This window comes from Phodopus roborovskii, unplaced genomic scaffold (genome assembly GCF_943737965.1).
Source record: "Phodopus roborovskii unplaced genomic scaffold, PHOROB, whole genome shotgun sequence".
In the NCBI taxonomy this organism is placed as follows: Eukaryota; Metazoa; Chordata; class Mammalia; order Rodentia; family Cricetidae; genus Phodopus; species Phodopus roborovskii.
In genome coordinates, this window is record NW_026126407.1 from 57,318,085 (window position 1) to 57,338,240 (window position 20,156).

General features: G+C 47.7%; 1 protein-coding gene across 1 annotated transcript in view; it reads right to left on the minus strand.

The window, feature by feature from the left end:
• Positions 1-19,571, minus strand: part of Litaf (lipopolysaccharide induced TNF factor) — a 32,654-nt gene extending 13,083 nt beyond the window's left edge. The window contains exon 1 of the mRNA XM_051181436.1: positions 19,472-19,571. The gene's annotated coding sequence lies outside the window, so the exon portion shown is untranslated. The remainder of the gene's footprint in view (positions 1-19,471) is intronic.
• Positions 19,572-20,156: the final 585 nt, after the last annotated feature.

The following is a 20,156-nucleotide window of genomic DNA, read 5'->3' on the forward strand; positions in this document are numbered from 1 at the left end:
TGTGTCTAGGAGGGACTCAGCATGAACCTGCTACAGAGAAGAGCTTCGCACTCAGGCTTGTTTTCATTACCACCACCCCATCCCAGGCAGAATAATCAAATCATGCTTAACTCAATTAATTAATTTAAATATAATTTAACTTCTGCCTAACAAGAGAAACTAAAATTAAGAAATAAGACTTTGTCGGGGAGAGTTGAATTTTGAGGGCCACACATACTGTAATAACTATGATTTTGTTTCTCACCCCCTTGCCATTATTTTCCTAGTTAGTGCACTCTTGAGAAGGCCAGCCTGTCCCTTAGCCAGGATGAGCTACCACAGTGCTCTCACAATACAATGTTACCCCTTCACTGACTGCACCTGGTTCTCCTTCCATCTGCTCAGCCCCTTCCTACCCAGTCCAGGGCAGTTTACACCACCCCTCTGCTGCTCTGGGGCCAAGCACACTGAGTTGGCCTGTGTCCACTTCCACCCTGTCCCTGGGCCACTCCCCAGTGTCACTATCAGGGCCTCTAGACTCATGTCTTGGGATTCACCACTAAAAATACTGTGTACTTAGCCTAAGAAGGAAGAAGGCAGTGCCAAGTGGCACCCAACACTGCTGTTACATTAGCAGGTTTCAGATGTAACTTCAGGGTCCAGAGTTTGAAATGTCCTCTGATTGTCTTCTGAAAATGTTCGTGTCTTTACCCTAAAGCCATAACCTTTTACTATGACCCCAAGATGTAAATCTGTTCCATCTGTCTTACAGATACCTACAATTTCCTGGGAGAAGTCCTGAACATGAATCTCATGTTCAGTGAGAAACTAACAGTCTCCAGAACCCATTTTGACCCGACCTACTTTTGAGCATATTTTGCGGTTTCACTCCTGCCTGGCCAAGGCAAGCCCACAGAGGATCCTCCAGACAATGCCAGCATCTGCACCAGTGCCAGGGACTTCACCATTGCAGCCTCCTTCTTCCTCTTCAAGGAACAGGTGCCTGAGGTTTCCAGGATGGCAGCTAACCAGATGCTTCTCCACCCACATCTTCCATTGAGCCTGAGCCCACCAAGTCCTGACTCTCCCCCTCCCCCACACCATCCTTTGTCAGCAGGAAGAAGCCAGACATGAACCAGCACCCATATACCCAAAGAGTCTGGAATGTTATGGTGAAAGTTCCACCCAAGTCCCCCTCCCCTATCTGCCAAACCCTGCAGCATCTCAGAAAACCCGCCAAATGGTGACCTCTTCCCCAGAAATGCTCAAGGCCACTCCCACAGGGTATTTAAACTGCCCCCCAGAAACCAGACTGGTGGTTTTTCCGGCCTCCCTTTCTGGTCTCCATTAAATGTGGGCGTTTTCTAATTCGGTGTGATTTAGTCTGATTTGGATTGCTACATCAGCAGAGGCTTATCAGGGTGTGGAAACTTTGCAACTGCAATTTATGTGTGTGTGTGTGTGTGTGTGTGTGTGTGTGTGTGTGTGTGTGCGTGCGTGCGTGCTAGCAGGTCAGATGTCAGGTGTCTTCCTTCACTGCTCTCAGCAAATCTCACGTTCAGTGAGGTTGGCTAAACTGGCTGGCCAGTGAGCCCTGGATCTGCTTGTCTCTGCCTCCCAGTGTTGGGTATTACAGACATGCCTAGCTTTTATATGGATTCTGGGGATCTGAACTCAGGCCCTCATTCTCTGTGCAGCAGGCACTTTGCCAACTGAACCCTTCTAGGCATTTACTTTGAGTACCTTGATTGTGGCTTGAGCAGACCTATTACAGTATCCATCTCTTTCAGTACCCACCCCTCTCCTGGATTCACACCAGGATGGGGGCTTGGGATGTGACTCTGTGGTACAGTACTTGGCAGCATGTACTTAGGCCTTGGGTTCCACCTCTAACACCATAAAACAAAACACCAAGATGAACCTCCCCCTTCCTCTCCCATTACCTAATAGACTAATGCGTCCCTACGTGAGTCAGTGAGACAGAATATCTTGATTATCATCCCAATTCATACCTGAACAAATGGGCTCAGAGATGTTAAGCTGTTCATTCTAAGTCACACAGGTAGGAAGGGGAGAGGCTGGGGACTGAACCACACCCCCCCCAGACTCCAGAGGTCTTTTCACTTTATCCAAGCTCCTCCCAGCCGGAGAACATCAGAGGTAGCAGCCTTACTTTGTAAAAGTTGCCCAGAACCTGAGGTAACAGCCCCACCTGACTAGAAGGGGCACTGTTTTCTCTGCCTTTCTAACACATATGACATATTCTTAGTAAAGAAAGATTATTTTTTCGGTATGGTAAAGTAAGATTTCCACACACCCATACATGATATAAAACCTCCTCACCAAGTATAGATTTCAGCTATTTCACCACCGAACACTTTTGACTGAAAATTATCTGCTTCTTGTTAGGTGGGTGTGGGGAGCTGCAAAATTCCTCTCCACTAGGAGCCCCTCACATGAGAGCAAACTGCTGCTGAAGGGGAAACACCCCAAAATCCTGGGGAGAAGCTGCATTATTGGGCGTTCTGAACTATGGGCAGCAAACATCAGGAAGATTTGTTTCTAAGTAATTTGTCCTGAACAGCTTGGGAGACGCATTCCAGGCGCTGCCTACAAACTGTAGATCTTCTGGGGCCACAGTAGGTGTTCCCTCCATGTTGACTGAAGCAGCCTGGCTGTCCCCACACAGACCAGCCTGAGCCCCCAATTTAAAGCTGAAGATGAGGCTGCCAAAGGCCAAGAGGCTGCCAGGCCACCAGCTTCTCATTAACAGTTCAGGCTCCCAGCCATGGCTTGTAAATGATCCTCAAAACCATTCTGCTAGAGTCCAGATACAAAAGGGTTCTGACCCTGTAGTCCTATTGGTGCCAAATGCCCAGAAAGGAAGTTGGCTGTGGCTAGGGACTGGAGGATGGCATAGGAGGGAAATAATGAGCTTTTGGAGGTGATGAGATGTTCTGAAACTAGACAGAGGTGATACCTATACAATGTGGTGAGATATAAAAAGCCACTGTTGCCTTTGAATGGCTAATTCTGTCAGGCATGAATAGTACATGCCTATAACTTCAAACTCAGGCAGTAGAGATAAGAGGACCATAAACCCAAGGCCAGATTGGGCTACACAGTGAGACCATGTTGCAAAAACACTAACTAGGAGCTGGACGATGGCTCAGCCTACAAGTCCCTTCCCTCGTAATTGTAAGTACCTGAGTTCTCATCCCCAGCACCCACATAAAAGTCCAGCCGTAACCCCAGCACTGAGGAGGTGTGGAGAGAACAAAGAGCCTTAGGCACACAGATGAGCACCTGAGAAGCCAGGGAATAAACACAGCTCAGCTCTTCAAGGAAATGAGGTGTGAAGCTGCTCTTCCTGGAATGCTAGGAATGATGTTTTACAACCTGGTGACTCTGCTGTCTGATGTGACAGGCTCTGCCTTATCTTCCAGAATTTAAGTTTTTACTTGCCCAAGACCCTTTTTTCTAAATCTTGAGCATTGCTTTTAGATCATAAAACACACTGTTATGGGTGAGGCCACTTGTGCTTTCCAACAGCCTAAGTGACTTCTTGGTTATCTGAGGGCCAGGCCAATGCTCACACCCAAAGTCACAATGTTTACCTCAGTCAAGCTCCCTAGACCTAGACCGTGGGCACTATCTCTGAGTCAACAGTACCCATTGCTGTGAAAGAAGCCAGATGCACCTTGTAAACATATCCTAAATTGTTGTATGCTCGGGACTCAGTTAATTGTTATCTGAATACTTTTTTCAAAAATTGTGCTGTGCTTAAATATGGCTAAAGTGAAATGACCTGGGCCAGACTCTAGAAGTCCTGGTCCAGCCCAGTTACAATAAAATCAGCCTCTTTGCAGATGTCTTTTCGCTGCCTATAAAGCCTGCAAGGAAATCACCACAGAAGTGGACACAGCCAGCCAGAGGAACCAAGCTAGCAGCTCTGAATTTGGTGAGAGACCCTATCTCAAAAGATAAGTGGAAAGGGATGAAGGAGAACCCCAACATCACCACACATACAAAGAGGTCTCAGAAAACTCAGTTATCTTTACATGATTTCAAAGGAGTTAAGAGAAAAATCAGGCGACTCTCCCTTGAGGAGCCAGTGTTTGTTTATCTTACCTGCTGGGGTGTTTTACTTTCTTTTGAGCATTTCTCTTTTCTCCTAGTCCTTGTGCTTAAGCATACATTAAAATATCTTTACTAAAATCTCCAACCCTCGGGGTAGCGGGGGCATGATACACTGCCAGAACTTTCCAGGCACAACTTAATATTCAAGTTTACGCATTGGTCCTAGGGCCTTCCAGGGACCAAAGACCTGGAACCAAGCCAGTGACCACCCACATCATGCCTGACTAAGATGATCAACATCCTAGCATTCAAAGCCCAAGAGGGTTTCCCTTACTGCCCACATGGCCCCTTGTTTCACCCCAGTCATCGCTGCGAATATCTGCATTAGCAGCTTGTTTCCATGTCCCTAAGCAGGCTTTCCCATTTTGCCTTACAGTCCTCCATTTGACAGCTGGACCAGCCCCTCATTTCCTATACCCAGGCCTGCACTGTAAGCCTTTGGAGAAGCCATTCTGGACACCTCTGTCCTCTTTACAAAGCAAACAAGGGCAGGGTTCCTGTGCCCTGTGGTGGAATGTTAGTGCATGGATTTTCCTGCCTGTAAAAGAGGCAAATGGCGGGCACCTCCTCCCACTCTTAGAAGTAAAGGAGCCCATTTGAGGAAACCACACAGAGCACACTGCCAGTGTCCCTGTTTTTTTCTGTAGCTGCCCAGGGCATTATCTTCACCCGCCTTCCTGACTACCTTGAGGGTTCTATAAGAGCAAGAACAGAAATGTGTTCATAACTGCATTTCAGCAGCTAAAACATCAATGTGACTGACAGGCGAGCCATACCCCCAGCTCACCTGGGGCAAAGGGCTTTCCAGAACAGGGAACACCTTGGATACAAAACCCAGGAAAATCCCGAGCAATGCAGGACAGAAGGGTCCCTCCCGGTGGTAGTGAGGAAACACTTGCAGAGAACAGTAACCATGTTAAAAGGCCATCTCCATCAACATCAAGATGTGGAAGCACAGAGTTAGGGGTGGCAGCACTGAACTGTAATTTCTGAGGAGGCTGCGCAGGATCATAGCCAGTCTGGGCTACATAGACTCTCTCCAAAAGGGGGTGGGTGCATTGGGGAGAAAGGTCAGTTGGTAATGCTTGTCATGCAAACACAAAGACCTGAGTTTGATTTTGTTTTTTAAAGCCTGGCACAGTACTGCATGGTTGTGATAAAGCACTGGGGAGGCGGAAACAGGCAGCTCTCTGGGTCACTGGCCAGCAAGCTTAGCCTAGTTGGTGACCTCTAGGTTAGTAAGGGACTCCTGGGGGACATCTGGCCTCCACACACACACTGGATGATCTGGAAACAAAAGCCCTGACTTAGAATCTGAGAAGAGGAAGTGCTCATACAGGCACCCTCACACCTTTGTTCACACCACGAGGATCTAGATAACTGGGCTTGTGGCTGGCCAACTTCAGAACTGAGCCAGCTACCCTTTTCAACCTCCAGATTCCTAAGGGTGGATGGAATAAGGCTCAACAGGGTGCCTGGGATGTCCAGGTAGGAGGTCAAGTCTTGATGTGGGTGGACAGACATGGAACAGGGAAAGAGGAGGCCACAGAGCAAGGTGAAACCAGAGAAAGAAAAAAGAAAATGCCAGTCTACAAGCCTCAAGGCTTTGTAATCAATCCCTCATGAAAAGTCATGGGAACACAATTTCCCAGCTCTGCGGAAGGGGCTTCTCTCTAGGTCTTGCATCCACCCACCCTTGGTTCTAGGAAAGAATAAGAAGGGTCTAGGGGAGGGGTGGAAAGGCATAACCTCTCCTCTCTATCATGAGGGTCAAAGGGACAAAGACAGGTTAAAAAGTACTAGAGGTCAGACATGGACCTTCTGAACCTCCCAATGTCCTATGTCACTGCCATAAGCAGTCTATTCTGAGACCCTTCCCAGCAACTCCCTACTTGGCTCATAAGTACCTGCCAATCTGAACTGACCCTGCCTTTTCCTGGGGCATAAGTAAATTCTGAAATTTTAACTTGGTGTCCCAAGATGCCATACACATCAGAGATTCCTGTAGGCAGTGTGCAGAGGGTTGCATGTCATCATAAAAGCCCTTATAAAAGGGAGGCAGGTCAGAGGCTATGCTGAAACCTGAAATGTAGAGGAAGAGGCCACCCCAGAAGCTGGGGAAGCCCAAAACCACCCCCACTAGAGCAGAGCCAAGCTAGCACCCAACTTTGGCCCAGGAAGATCCCTAAGGATGTGTCTTGTCCTCTCCCATCCCTTAACTGTACCAGGCTGGTTCAAACTCACTATGGAGCTGAGAACCACCTTGAACTTCTGACCCTTTGCAGAGGTGGGGAGGCCAGAAGGAAAAGGGCAGGGAAAGTGGCTTTAAGGGGACGTCTGAGTGAGATCTCAGCCAAAGACTGCAGGATGTGATACCATCCTGAGTCACCAGCGCAGTCACAGGAGGCCTGACTAGGGACAATACAGGCCTTTTGGTTGAGATCCCAGAAGAAAAGTAGAGTGGCTGAAGCCGGACAGAATCATGGGCATGACCTGAGGAGCTATGGGAGGCAGAGTGGAGGAGCCACATTTGGCTTAAGATGCTATGTGACTGCTTTTAAACACATCTAGCAAAATGAAGATAGAAACGACTTAGTGGAATTCATAAGTGACACAGAAACAGAAGGGAGTCTGGAAACCTCAGCATGTCTAGATGCTGGAAACACAGCATCCCTAGAGGAACGAGGGTGTGGCCAGGTGACCTAGAAGGGGTCTGTGGACAATGATAGCAGGCAGGCTTGTTGGAGATCTTCTAGGCAAGTTAGGACCTCAAGCCCAGGTTTCCAGACAAGCCACCCCAACTCTAGTGAGGAACCCTCCAATCTAGCAGATGCTGGAGTGGATAGAGGGGGAGGGGGCACATAGCTTCTTCCACCTATACCTCAAAGGTGCGTAGGTAAATTTGGTGCTATCCAGGCAGAGGCCTGTCACAGAGGAGACATTGCTGTGAGTAGCCATCAGGTTGACCAGTGGTTGAACCACAGGGGTGAAGTCAGATTGTGAACCTGTGAGAACTTGGTAAGGCTGGGGGAAGTGGGGGACATGGCTGCCCAGGACTCCAGGAGCTGGCATATGGAAGGAAAGAATATTCTGACAAGGGTGGCAGTGCTTAAGAAACAAAGTAATGGGGGATGTCCTTCTGTATATATTTTTCTCTTATTGGTTGATGAATAAAAACACTGTTTGGCCAATAGAGGCAGGAAGATAGGCAGGGTGAGGACACGAGAAGAATTATGGGAAAGGTAGGCAGAGGGAGTCAGTCCACCGGGGAGACACAATGTAGACCACAAAGGAGTAACAGGTCTGGGAATTCTCCAGTAAGATAAGACCATGTGGAAATACAGATTAATAGAAATATGTTAATAATTAAGACAGAGCTAGCCAATAAGAATTCCTAGCCATTGGCCAACAGTTTAAAAATTGATATAGCATCGGTATGTTTATTTGGGGCTGAGAAGGATGGCGGGACCTGAAGGGAAAAGAAAAGCCACCACCACCACCAAAGGCTAAATAAATAAAGCCGGGTGTGGTGATATATGCCTTTGGGAGGGAGAGGCAGGGGGGAATCTCTGTGAGTCTGAAGCCAGCCTGATCTACAAACCAAGTTCTAGGATATCTAGGGCTGTTACACAGAGAAAGCCTGTCTCAAAAACAACAAGAGCACCAAGGAAGGAAGGGAGGGAGGGAGGGAGGGAGGGAGGGAGGGAGGAAGCAAGGGGACCGGAAATCCAAGGCCACTCTGGGCTACATGAAAGAAAAATATATTAAAAAAAAAAAAAAAATCTGGGGGTATGAGCTTATGATCTCTGTAATCTATAATCAAGGGACAGAGGCAGAAAAATCACATGTTCAAAGTCAGCTTGATACAAAGAAGACCCTGTCTCATAAAGGGGGTTGGGGGCTAGAAAGATGGTGAAGTGGTTAAGAGCATACACTTGCAGAGGACACAAGTTAAATCCCTAACACCTGCATCAAAGTGGCTTACAGGTACTTGTAACTAGGTCTAGATGATCCAATACCTCTAGCTTCTGCAGGCGCTGGCCCCAGGACACTCGCGCGCGCACACACACAATTTAGAAATAAATAAATCATTTAATAGCAAAACCAATAAACAAACAAGAAATAAATGTACAACTTTTGGCTTGGGAGAAGATTCGTCAGGAAAGAGCTCATGCAAGACAGGCACTTGATTCTGCACTGTCCATGTGCATCAGAGTTGGGGGACAGAGAGGGATGGATCCCTGAAGCGCCTGGACAGTTTAGTTAATCCAGATCATGGTGGAGGCACACTGTCTCCACTGCACACACAGACTTAACGCTCTGACCTATCAGACTTGGCACTCCTGCCTTCTTGCCTGTTCCTCTCCAAGGGAATGTCCTCCACCTATAACTTTTCACAGGCTGAAAGCTGAAAGAGAAATTGTTGAGTTTGTGTCCCTAAGTCTCATCCATATCTGACTCCAATGAGACTGAACTGTGGACTAGAGCTGGGCGGAACAAGACACTATGAAAAGGAATGGGCTTCACATATGACAAGGACATGTGGGGGCCAGGAGCAGAGTACTAGGCTCTGATGTATTTTGTAACAACCCCCTCCACTCCCCACACAGACCCTAAGAGGACACAGCAAAGCAAACCCTCATTCATTAGACACCAGTATCTTGCAGTTCAGCCCCTAGACCCATGCTCCTATCTGTTCCAATCACTCAGCCTCTTAGAGTAGTGAGGTGTACTAAGGGTACACTGGAACTTTCTGGGATAATTTAGCAGCTTCTCTGTAAATCTGAAGCTATTCTAAAGTAAAATAAGAGGTAGTTAAACTGGTAAAGCAATTGCTTTGTAACTACAGGGACTTCAGTTTAGTCTCAGGGGCAAGCATAGAGTGTGGCAACATTCTTTTGTAATCCCAGCGCTGATGGGTACAGAGGCAGGTGGGTTCCTGGAGCTACAGGACAGTTTAGCTAACCTAGATAATGAGCTACAGTTTCAGTGAGAGACCCTGCCTCAAAAGCACCCATGTAAGCCCAGCACTGGGTTCTCTGGCTAGTCAGGATTTTCCGTTTGGTGAGCTTCAGAATACTGAGAGACACTATTTCAGAAAGGAATGACCCCCAAAGTTATCCTTTGGCCTCCATACACAATCATGTACACTTGTGCACACACAAACACACACACACAAAAAGTTTATCAGGGAGGAAAAAACCCACAACCTGGTTAAATTTCATTTGTAGCTGGCTGAGGTGTAGATACACAGGTCTCCGCCAACAGTCAACTAAGGCTCATGGCTGAAAGTGAATGTGTATGAGTATGTAGCCATAGATTTTCCCATCTGGGTGATGAACCTCCAGGGCTCTCTCTGCAGAGCTGCTGGATGGGGCCATGGACTGCCCAGCCACCCTGCCACACAAGGACATAGTATTCAGCCATCAAAGAATTGGGACATTCTGTTTGCAGAAACACATCTCTGAGAAATGCCATGTTGTGAACAAGTCAGAAAAGCAATAAGGTCCCACCATCTGCATTACCCACAGGTCTTCTGTCACATGCAAAACATGCCTGAAGGACACACAAGGAAACAGAGGAAGCAGAGGAGGGCAGCTGAAGGAGGGACCAGCCCTTGTCACTCTCATATTCTCCTTGGCCACAGCCATAATCACAACCAACAAACAAATCCTTTTCTTAGGAGAAAACAATGTCTTCAGCCAACCTGTCTCTGCCTGCCCCCACTCCCAGGCATCTCTCTTATGCTAAAGTAACATGACCACAGCCCTTTGTCCTGTGAACTACGGCTCAGGTCCCTTCTGTTTGCAGAGCGATGAAGGCTCTAATTACAGGCTGAGGGAAGAACCTATCTGTGGTGTCCACATCCACAAAGTCAACCAACCATGGACTAAAGACATTTGGAAAATAACCAAATAGCTGAGCTAAGTATGCACACACTTTCATTACTCCCGAGATGATACAGCAGAATGATTATTTACCTATTATTACACTGTTTTAGCATTTTGGGGGGGGGTTTAAAAAAAGAATTTCTTTTACATGTATGTATATGTATATATTCACACACGAATATAGTTGCCCACAGAGGCCAGGAAAAGGCACTGAACCCTGGAGGCTGGATTACAGACACTTTGTGAGTCACTTATGGTTTCTGGGAACTGAACCTTGATCTTCTGTAAGGTGTGAGCCCTCTTAGCCACTCAGCCACCTCTCCAAACCCCTTCTTTTGGATTTTTGAGACAGTCTTGAACCGGGTCCTTTGACCTCAGCTCCCTAAGTGATGGGATTATGGGCAGGTGACACCACCCCTGGCTTTGTTTTAGGTCTTATAAGTAATTATTAAAGAGGTTTCTGGGATGGGAGAATCTGTAGGTTCAACACAAATACCATGGCGTGCGTGCGTGCAGTCAGAGTACTCATAAACTCTGATGTGTAAGCAGCCCTATGGTTAAAGAGCAGTTTTATCATTCAGCAAGAGGACTCTGATTCTATCATTCTCCCACTTTGCAGTTTCTTTGCTGGTTTTGATGTTCGTTTTCCAGAAAAGATTTCTCTGTGTAACCCTGGCTGTCCTGGAACTCATTCTGTAGACCAGGCTGGCCTTGAACTCAGAGATCTGCCTGCTTCTGCCTCTGCCTCTGCCTCCAGAGTACTGAGATTAAAGGCATGTTCCAGCACTGCCTGGCTCTTTGCTGGTATTTTGTGCTATGGCCCATTCTAATGCAGACTTCAGAAGGTCAAGGGTGAGCCAGGCATGGGAAGCTGAGCAGCCTTCCTGGCTGGCCTAATGAGTCTGCAGGGAGGCAAATGGTAATCAACAGGTCCAAGGAGACATAGGAGGGAACCAAGTCCAGCTTCCGAGAGTGCAAGTTTTGGAGATGGGAAAGGCAAGAAGCAGGGTGGGCATCTGCTCAAAGGCAGCACATCTGTGTCTGGGGTTCGGGGTGGGGACAGCAGGAAGGTGCAGTCCAGTTTCAAGGGCCTACACATCAAGAAGATACAGTCTGGGCCTCTGAAGGACCCAGCAAAGTTCCTCAAGGTAATTAACCCTTATCAAAGAAGGGAGTTCAAAGTAACACTCCAACCTCAGAATGCCAGGAGCCACCGACTTCAGGAGCCACCTAGCAACTCATGACAACACAGACATGCATCAAAAGTCAAGGGCACCACTCACAAATGCCAGGGCTCCAGGTCGCAGAAATGTGTACTGCCATTTTAGTACCACCCTTAATCTCTTTACATGTGTCCACAAAACAGTACTTTCAAAAAAATTTATTTATCTTTTTTTTGGTGGGGGGGGGCTTTGGAGCCTGGAGCCTGTCCTGGAACTAGCTCTTGTAGACCAGGCTGGCCTTGAACTCACAGAGATCTGCCTGCCTCTGCCTCCCAAGTGCTAGGATTAAAGGCATGCACTACCAACACCCACCAACATATCTTTATGTTATGTAATTTATGTGCCTGATGCCTGTAGGGGCCAGAAGAGGGCGCTGGGGGTACTCTAGAACTGGAGTTAGGGATGGCTGTAAGCCCTGAGCCATATCTCCAGCCTTGAGACTGTATCTGAACTTTTCTTCTAATATTGACTCCATATTTCTCTCTGCTTTCTTTAAGTCTGGGACAGAATGGGAAATGAAAAGATGGGGAAAAGGGAGAGAGAGGCTCTGTGTGCATTTTCAGTTCTAATTCATCCATAGCTACTCCAGGGGCCATAGCAACCTACCACCACCACCACCACCACCACCACCACCACCACCTTCTCCAATATGCTGCTATGAAGTTTCTGAGTACTTGCACCCCATCAGAACCAAGTGTGTAAGAACTATATAAACAGTTACTAGTGTTGTGACCAAAAGACTGGTGCCTCGGGCTGGGGGTGACTGACTGCCCTGCAAGCACGAAGCCCTGGGTTCAGTCTGTAGAAACCCTAGTGCTGCAGGTCTGCAATCCCAGCATTCAGATGGAAGCAGGAGAATCACGCTCAGCTTCACAAAGGTTTGAGGCCAGCCTGGGCTACATGAGACCCCCGTCTTCAGGGCAGGAGAGAAGGCTCAGCTGTAAAAACACCAGTTGCTCCTGTAAAAGGCCCTGGCTGCTGTTCCCAGCACACAGCAGGCAGCTCACAGCCCTGGTAATTCCAGTTCTAGGGAACTCCAAGTCCTCTTGAGGTCTATAAGAGTAATGTATGCACAAGCATGCCCATACACACAAATAAAAGAAAAAAACTACACCCAAAGCACAGCTCTTTGGCCTAAAGGAGTTTCAGGAATCTTTCTCACAGATCTCTGCCAAGAAGGTTCTTTACCAGACAGACTCATACTCACAGCTTAGGAGAGATGACCAAAACACCACATGTGGCTAGACTTTGTCACAGGCTAACCGCCACCTGTTACACTGACTGTCTTGCCGTCAGTCTCATCTAGAGGGCATGACTAACTTCCTAGACAGTGCCTGCTTTTCTTTCTTGTGATGCCATCTCCCAACACTGTAAGTTATCCGTAAGCATTTCCTCCCACCAGAGAATAGCTGTTTATGGGAGTGCCAGAGCCAGAGTGGCCATCTGCTCTTGTCTTAGCATCACTAGTCTTCTAGGGTCCCAAGATCTCCCTTGAAACAATTCAGCTGAAAGCCCAACGTTATGGCACACACAGGTAATCCTAGCAAGTCTGCCACCAGCAAGAACTACTCAAGACTGAGGCAACACGTGCTCACATACATATAAGACAAATACTTTACAAATGAAAAAGAACCCAGACAAGACAGAGCAGAGAAAAGAAGCATAACTTCTCACAGACAGAGCATACTTAGACAAGCACAAGCTGACAATGGTCAAGGAGACCACGCCCCACTTCTGCAGTTTTTGTATTCTTTTTCCCTTTTTTAAATATTTTATTTTGGAATGGCCTTGCCAAGTATACCTGGCTTGAACTTAGAGTGATCCTCCTGCCTCTTCTTCCCAAGTACTGGGATTACAAGTATGTATTACTATGCCTAGCTTATTCCGAAATCTCCAGAACAAATAGTTCTTAAAAATATATTTATTATTATTACTGGGGGTGGGGAACAATATGCATTGTGTGGGGGGTCAGAGGAGAACTTTCTGAGTCAGTCCTCTCCTTCCTTCCACTTTATATGGGTTTCAGGGACTGAACTCAGGACAGACATGTACAACGAGCACCTTTACCTGATGAGCCACTTCATCTGCTCTACAACCAGAGGCTTTTCCGGAGGCACTGTCCTGTCCAGGTGATTGACAGTCCATTTGGAGTACCATGTAGCACTTGGTTATCAGAACCTCCTTCTAGCTAGCCTGCTCAGGAGATGGAGGCAGGCAGTCTTGGAATAAATTAGACCATGTCAAGAGTGAGAGACACAGAGACAGACCTGGGGGGGGGGATACAGGAGAGAGGGAGGGAGGGAAGGAGAGAAGAAGGAAGGAAGAAAAGAAGAAAGGAAAGGAGAAAGAAAAAGTAAGGCTATCTCAGTGGAGAGAGACTTGCCGTACAAGTATGAGGACCAGAGTTCATGTCCTGGAACCCATGTAAATAAGGCAGGCATAGAGCTGTCTATAATCCCAGCATTCCAGAGTCAGAAACAGGGGTTGGGGGCAGGGCAGCTGGTTAGCTAGAGTAGCCAATGGAGCTCTGGGTTCAGCACAAGACCCTGCCTCAACAGCTAAGACAGAGGTCAGCTGAGAATGAGATCTGACATCAGCTTTGGGTGTTCTCACTCACCCACACAGATGTGCACCCCCACACACATACACTTAAGGAAAAGTAGCCAGGGTTAGTGGTGGATTCCTGTCATTGCAGCATTTAGGAAGTGGGGACAGGAAGATCAGTTAGAGGCCAACCTGGACTACATGAAGCCATCTCAAAAAAAAAAAAAAAAAAAAAGAGAGAGAGAAAAAAAGTCTAAACTAATTTTAAAAGAGATGAGACCCTAGAATGTCAGCAGAAGGACAGTTTTGGAAGGCAGAATGGAATTTCCTGGGCCTCCTACCCTCTGTTTTCAGCTACATGTGGGTGGTACATGCTGTGGGAAATGCAGGCTCCAGACAGGCTCCTGGCAGAGGAGGGGTTCCTAGATTTAGATATCAGATCAACACACAAAGGGCAAGGCCATCACAGAGATAAAGCAGCTTTTTAACCACCACCATAATCCCCTAAAATCAATTCTTCGAGAAAAAGAAGTCTTCATTTCCACTCCTGTGCCCATCGCCCCTCTGCCCCAGCCCTAGCAAGGAAACACAAGGTTGGGCAGCATTAATATGGAATCATAGAAATGACCCCAGTAAGGGCAAGGAGCTAGCCTGCAGATGGAAGTGAGTCTTAAAAAATGGCCTAGTTTGTAAGCAAGACGGAAAACCAGCTGATAAGGCCAAAGAGGTCTGGCCTGGACTTGGAGGTCTTGGAAGAGGGAGCAAACTATCCCTTAGGAGAGTGTGTATGTAGGAACAGGACTGAACTAAACCTGGGACTGTATGTCCATGAGATCAAACATTGCTTAAAAATTCATAAATTCAGAGCACTGGCCACAGTCTGTAAATACAAAATCTGCACCACGTCCATTACTGTAATGAAATTTAACCTGCAGATGACTCTGGCAGCCATTCAAGGAGAATGAATGGGGCTTCTCAAACGCTACAGAATGAGGAGGAAGCAGACTTAGACAAGGGGGCAACCTAGGGCCCTCTATGCTTTAGAGGGCTAAGTCTCTTTGGGGAAGGAAGCAACAGCTCTTGCAGGGTGGGTGTCTGACTGCCCTGACAAACTTGATTTCATACACTTTAGAGAGAACTCTGAAGCTCTTAGTAAAATATTTCAGAGAAATGTTTTCCAATTCCATCTTCTGAGTTTCAGTGGTTTCTGCAGGATCATATGTCTCACAAGTCAAAGGGAAAGTTACCACAAGTTTAAAGTCAGGTTCAAATATGGCAGAGCTACAAATTACATTGATTTGTGGAATGGAAAAATGCTTCCACGGCAAGCAGAACTGAGCCCTACAATCAGTGTAGACCACTTCCCTGGGGATCCCGGGTGAAACCACATCCCAGGCTCCCTCATGAATGCCAGCTTTTGATGAAATGGCACCAAAAACATCAATAAGCCTGCACCAGGCTATCAGATCCAGTGTGTCCTGATTGAGGGGGTGGAAGGGATGGATATGACAGGAACTCAATAACAAAAGGCAGGGCCACCCAACAAAGAAAGCTGGTAGTCTTCATATCGTTGCTCAAATTATGTCTGATTTCATCTTCCACATTTCCTGAAATCCTGCTGGGTTTTATTATTTTAACTTTTAAATTGCATTTATTTAGTTTGTGTGTGTTTGTATACATATACACCACAGTCTAAGTGTGGAGATCAGAGGACAACTTATGGAATACGGATTCTGAGGACTGAAGTCAGATCATAGGACTTAGTGGCAAGTGTCTTTACCTGCTGGCACAACCCTTCTGCTGATTCTTAATATAAATTTTTCAAGTATCAGTACATGGTCCATAATTTCACTGCAATCAGAGTTGAGCAGGTCAACACTGTTTTCTGTTGCTGTTTTAGGTTTTGTTTTTAGTTTTGCTAGTTTGGTTTCCTGAAACAGGGTCTCGCTATGCAGCAGCCCAAACTGGCCATGCAACAATCGCCCAGCCTCAGCCTCCTGAGGACAGAATGAGATGTGTGGCAACCTGTCAGGCTAATACTGAACTCTTAAACTCCAAGGTCGATCAAGAGGCTCCATGGGCCAAATGGCTTAAATTCTCCATTGTTATTTTTTTAATGAAGTCTTCCAGGTGCATCCAACCTGTGTCCTGTGGGCCATTTATACTTCATTGAAAATAAGATCCGGCATAATTCTCTTTTGTGACTGCCTGAAGGACTGTTGCATGTGAGCTCTTTAGATGACATCAGTAATGATGCCAGACACACATGCTAGGCTTTGAACCCTGGGGAGTTAGTGCTCTACACGGATTAGGGCTTAGTGTAGAGCTGCTGCCCATTAACCTACTGGAAGGCAGACAACAAAATTGCCAAGGACAACAAGCAGCATACTGGAGACTGAACAGCAAGGGCATTGGCTGGGCCTCAGAAGCACAGCCTCCCTCTGACTTCTTCCTGCCTCCCTTCCCAAGGGCAGGTCAAGGAATAGGATTTCTCTCCAAGGCTGTCATAGAACCTAGAGTTATTATTACTTTAAACCTGCAGGAGTCACCTTACTGCAATGAGCTGTGCTGGTCCGAAGGACTTGAGTTCAATATCCAGGACCTACAGAAAAAGGCAGTCATAGTAGCATGCGCTTGTAATCCCAGCACTAGGGAGACAGACTTCATAGTCAATCGGTAAGCTCCAGGCCCATGAGAGTTCCTGTTTCAAAGGAGGTAGGCAGTATCCCAGAAGATGATCCAAAGTCCCAAAACTGTCTTCTAGTCTACACATGTACCCACCTGCACTTAAAAACTTCTTTAAGTTTTATTTTAATTTTTAACTATGAGTTACATGTCCAGATGTGGGTTTGTGCATATGAGTGCAGTACACAGAGGCCAGAAGAGGGCATAAGATCCCCTGGAGCTGGAGTTTCCAGTAGTTGTGACCCTTCTAACATGGGTGGTAGAAACCCAACTCAGGTCTTCTGGAAGAGCAACATGCTATCGCTCCAGTCCCAATACACATGAATTTAAAGAAAGAGGAAGAGGAAGAAAAAACTCTTCTTTTGCCTGATCATAGTTGTTAAAACCTGGGGGGTCCTACCCCAACCCCAGGAGAAATTCAGAGTACTGGAAAGACCCACCACCTGCCATCCTTGTAGAAGTAAACATTTTTCTTAGGGCCTTTGGTCTTTATATATGAAAGCTCTTGGACTTGTTATACTTTTCTGTAGTTAACTTATCTTTTGTTGAAGGCATTAAGATGTTTAGACAGAAGCCATACTTTTCTGTGTCTACAAACCTAATGAAATGGCACACAATTCTCCAAAGACCTATAGCCAAGTGTCAGCTTCAATGGGTCATCTAATGCTGTCATCACTGTGTCTATCCAGAGTGTCAATAAATGCTCAACAATAAAATGAAGTTATGAAGACCTCTGGAAAGCAGCACTTGACCTCCAATGCCAATTCCACAGCAAGTAAACACCAGCCATGTTCACAGCCAGCCATTAGTGGCCAACGGGCTGCAAAGACAGAAATATAGAACGGTGTGTTTACCTGTGGATATAAGCCACCTGGCTCCCTGGGCTATTTTCATGGCAGCAGAAAGCCAAAACAAACAGAATACAAGTGACTGGTGCCAAGACTGCACAGCTTCCTCTTACTAGTTCCCTTTTTTCCATCCTCACGGGGCTTCATGGAAATTCGGTGGAGAATTTGAAGTTAGAGTGGGGAGAGGTCCTGTCATTGTCGTAGTGGCGTTAGGCCATGCCCAGACCAGCAGGGATGGCTGGATTAGATTAAGGTAGAATACTCGGAACAACTTACCTTCTCAGCGTAGGCTGAGAATGCCTGCCAGCTCCTTCCTCTCAGTGGGCTCCCCTTGTACATCTTTCTGCAGCTACACAGCAGCTTTGCTGGTATCCTTGACCTCAGCTTTTCCATATAACTTTCCCTTCTGGGAACGCCTCCCCAGCCTTAGCTGGGATCACCAGCTGAGTTCTGAACTTTTCAACAACATGCCTGATTTTCACCCATAGCATAAGCCACTCAGGATCAGGGGCCATTTTTTTTTTTTTTCAGCACTTTTATAGGACAAGATGTAGTGCTTTCCCCTCCCATGGTCAGTCAGTAAGGAAGGACAACAGAGATGTATCTGCCAGAGACTCGGAGCTACTTCAATCCAGTACTTTAGAGACTCAAGATCTGGTGACAGACTTTAAAGCAATCATTGGGTCACTTGATTCAGTAAAACATCACACAGACATTTTTTTCAGGTAGGAGTTAAATCATTCATTATTAGTGCTTTCAGTGCAACGTCAAAAGGAGGACAATGGACTTCTCCCTCAGTAGGTCTACGACAAACGTTTCTTAGCTGCCCTGTGCGAGGACTGACTGGCTGAGACGCCGGGTGAAGTATGGGTGTTATTCTAGGCCAGGTGGAGTAAGTGACGCTCCCTCTGGGTCTGATGCATCTGATAAAGTCAAACACTAGAAGAATTCCGATTCCACCCGGAACCTTCCTCTACAGCTACCTACATTAGTTCTGTTTTAAAAGAGCCAGTCTGGGAAGCCTGGAGTGGCGGACAGAAAGGCAGGCAAGCACCTTCTGGTGGAAATAATCTTCCTTTAAAGGACTCCAATATGGAGTCTAGGACTCCGTGAATCAGCTCTAGTTCACCATGCCAAGGGGAGGGCGGTTGGATTTTGAAAAGGCTGGAGGAGCAGGCTTGATGGCACAACCCTGTAATCTCAACACTATGAAGGCAGAAAGCCCAGGAGTTCAAGACCACCTTTGGCTATATGTGCAGTTGGGATTCCAGCCTGAACTACATAAGACCCTGTCTCAAAGCAACAAAAAAAACTGATAAGAGTTCAGAACGCCCCGTGACTCCCACAAACTATTTCCCAACGACAACCAACAGTGAGTGACATCAGCTTCACCATCCGGAAGCACAAATCCAACAAATATTAAGGAAGGTCCAAGAGGCCTGATCACTCACTGGAGCTTCGCCTTTCTAAAACACATGCCCCTCTCTCACCCCTTCCTCTTAAGCCTGAAGGGAAGGTGTGGGCACAACACCGAATGACGATTAAGCGCACCGTCTGAACCCAAGCTGACCTGGAAACCCCTGGGAAGCAAGAACTGGGCTGGCTGGTCAGGCAGGGGCCACGTCCACCTTCGTCACCGAAAGCCCTCTGGGCTAGGAGCTCTGCGACCATACCGGATCCCCTGAGCATCCGCACGCCCGCACCCTGCTGGGAATCCGCGTGAAACCCCCAGGGATAAGAGCATAAGTGCAGTCTCGTGGGCCCAGAGCAGCCACGGAGCATCTGCAAGTTATTTTACTTTATGTCTGTTCGCTTTTGCTTTCAGAGTCCGCGAGCGATCGTTCTCCAAAACACAACTTAGATTCTAAAGGCTACTAGAGAAAACCCGCGCCCTTTCCTACGAGCCCCAGGGGCATCATCCGGGGAGGTTCAGATGGGAGCTGTGCAGCCCGGGCCTGCGGACCAAAGACTGGAACCCCTCGCCCTAAATCCCGCCCAAAGCGCGCCACCCGGGGTCCCACGACGTCGCCACCAGCTACCCTTGGAGAGCGCGGTGGCCCGGGGCTCCAGGCAGGTGCCAGAGCGCGGCCTCTGCCTCCAAAGCCGCCCCGCACCCCGCGCCTGGTGTTCCCCACGCAGCACCCAGCACCGCCACACTCACCGTCGCCCGCGCCGCCTGTCGAGCCGTGAGGTCTGCACTGGCCGCGCGCGCGGGCCGGGAGAGCTCTAGGGAGGCAGGGCGAGCTGGGGGCGGAGATGTTTCAGGGGGGCGGAGATGTTTCAGGGCGTGGTCTGGAGGGGCAAGTGGGACCGGGCCTGAGAGGGGCGGGGCAACAGTCTAAGGAGGAAGCTGTGTCCAGAAAGGGCTCCCGAGGCGGGGCATGGGGAGGAGAGGCCTAGAGGGTCTGGCGGGAGGCGGACTCCTCCAGCAGCCAGCCCTGGAAGAGGGCTGAGGAAGGAGGTTATTCTTTGTTTCTAACAGCCTCAACCAACACCCCTCAAAGGCATAAAGACAACCTACAGAGTGAAGACAATATTTGTAGGCTATGTAGATTCAAATTATATAAAGAACTGTACAGGAGATAGAAGTACATATTCGGGTCAGCCTGATCGACAGCAGTGAGTTTCAGGCAAGTTAAAGCTCCAACCCCCGCCAGAGCTGCAGCTCAGCTGATAAAGGGCTGTAGCATGCCTGAAAACCTGGGTTTGTCTCCAGTGCCTCATAAATAAGTGCCTCATAAGTACGGGCCTGCAACCCTAACACTTTGGAAGGCCGAGAAACAGTTCCGCAAAAAGTTGAGGCTAACCTGTGAGACATGGGAAGTTTGAAGGCAGCCTAGGATACA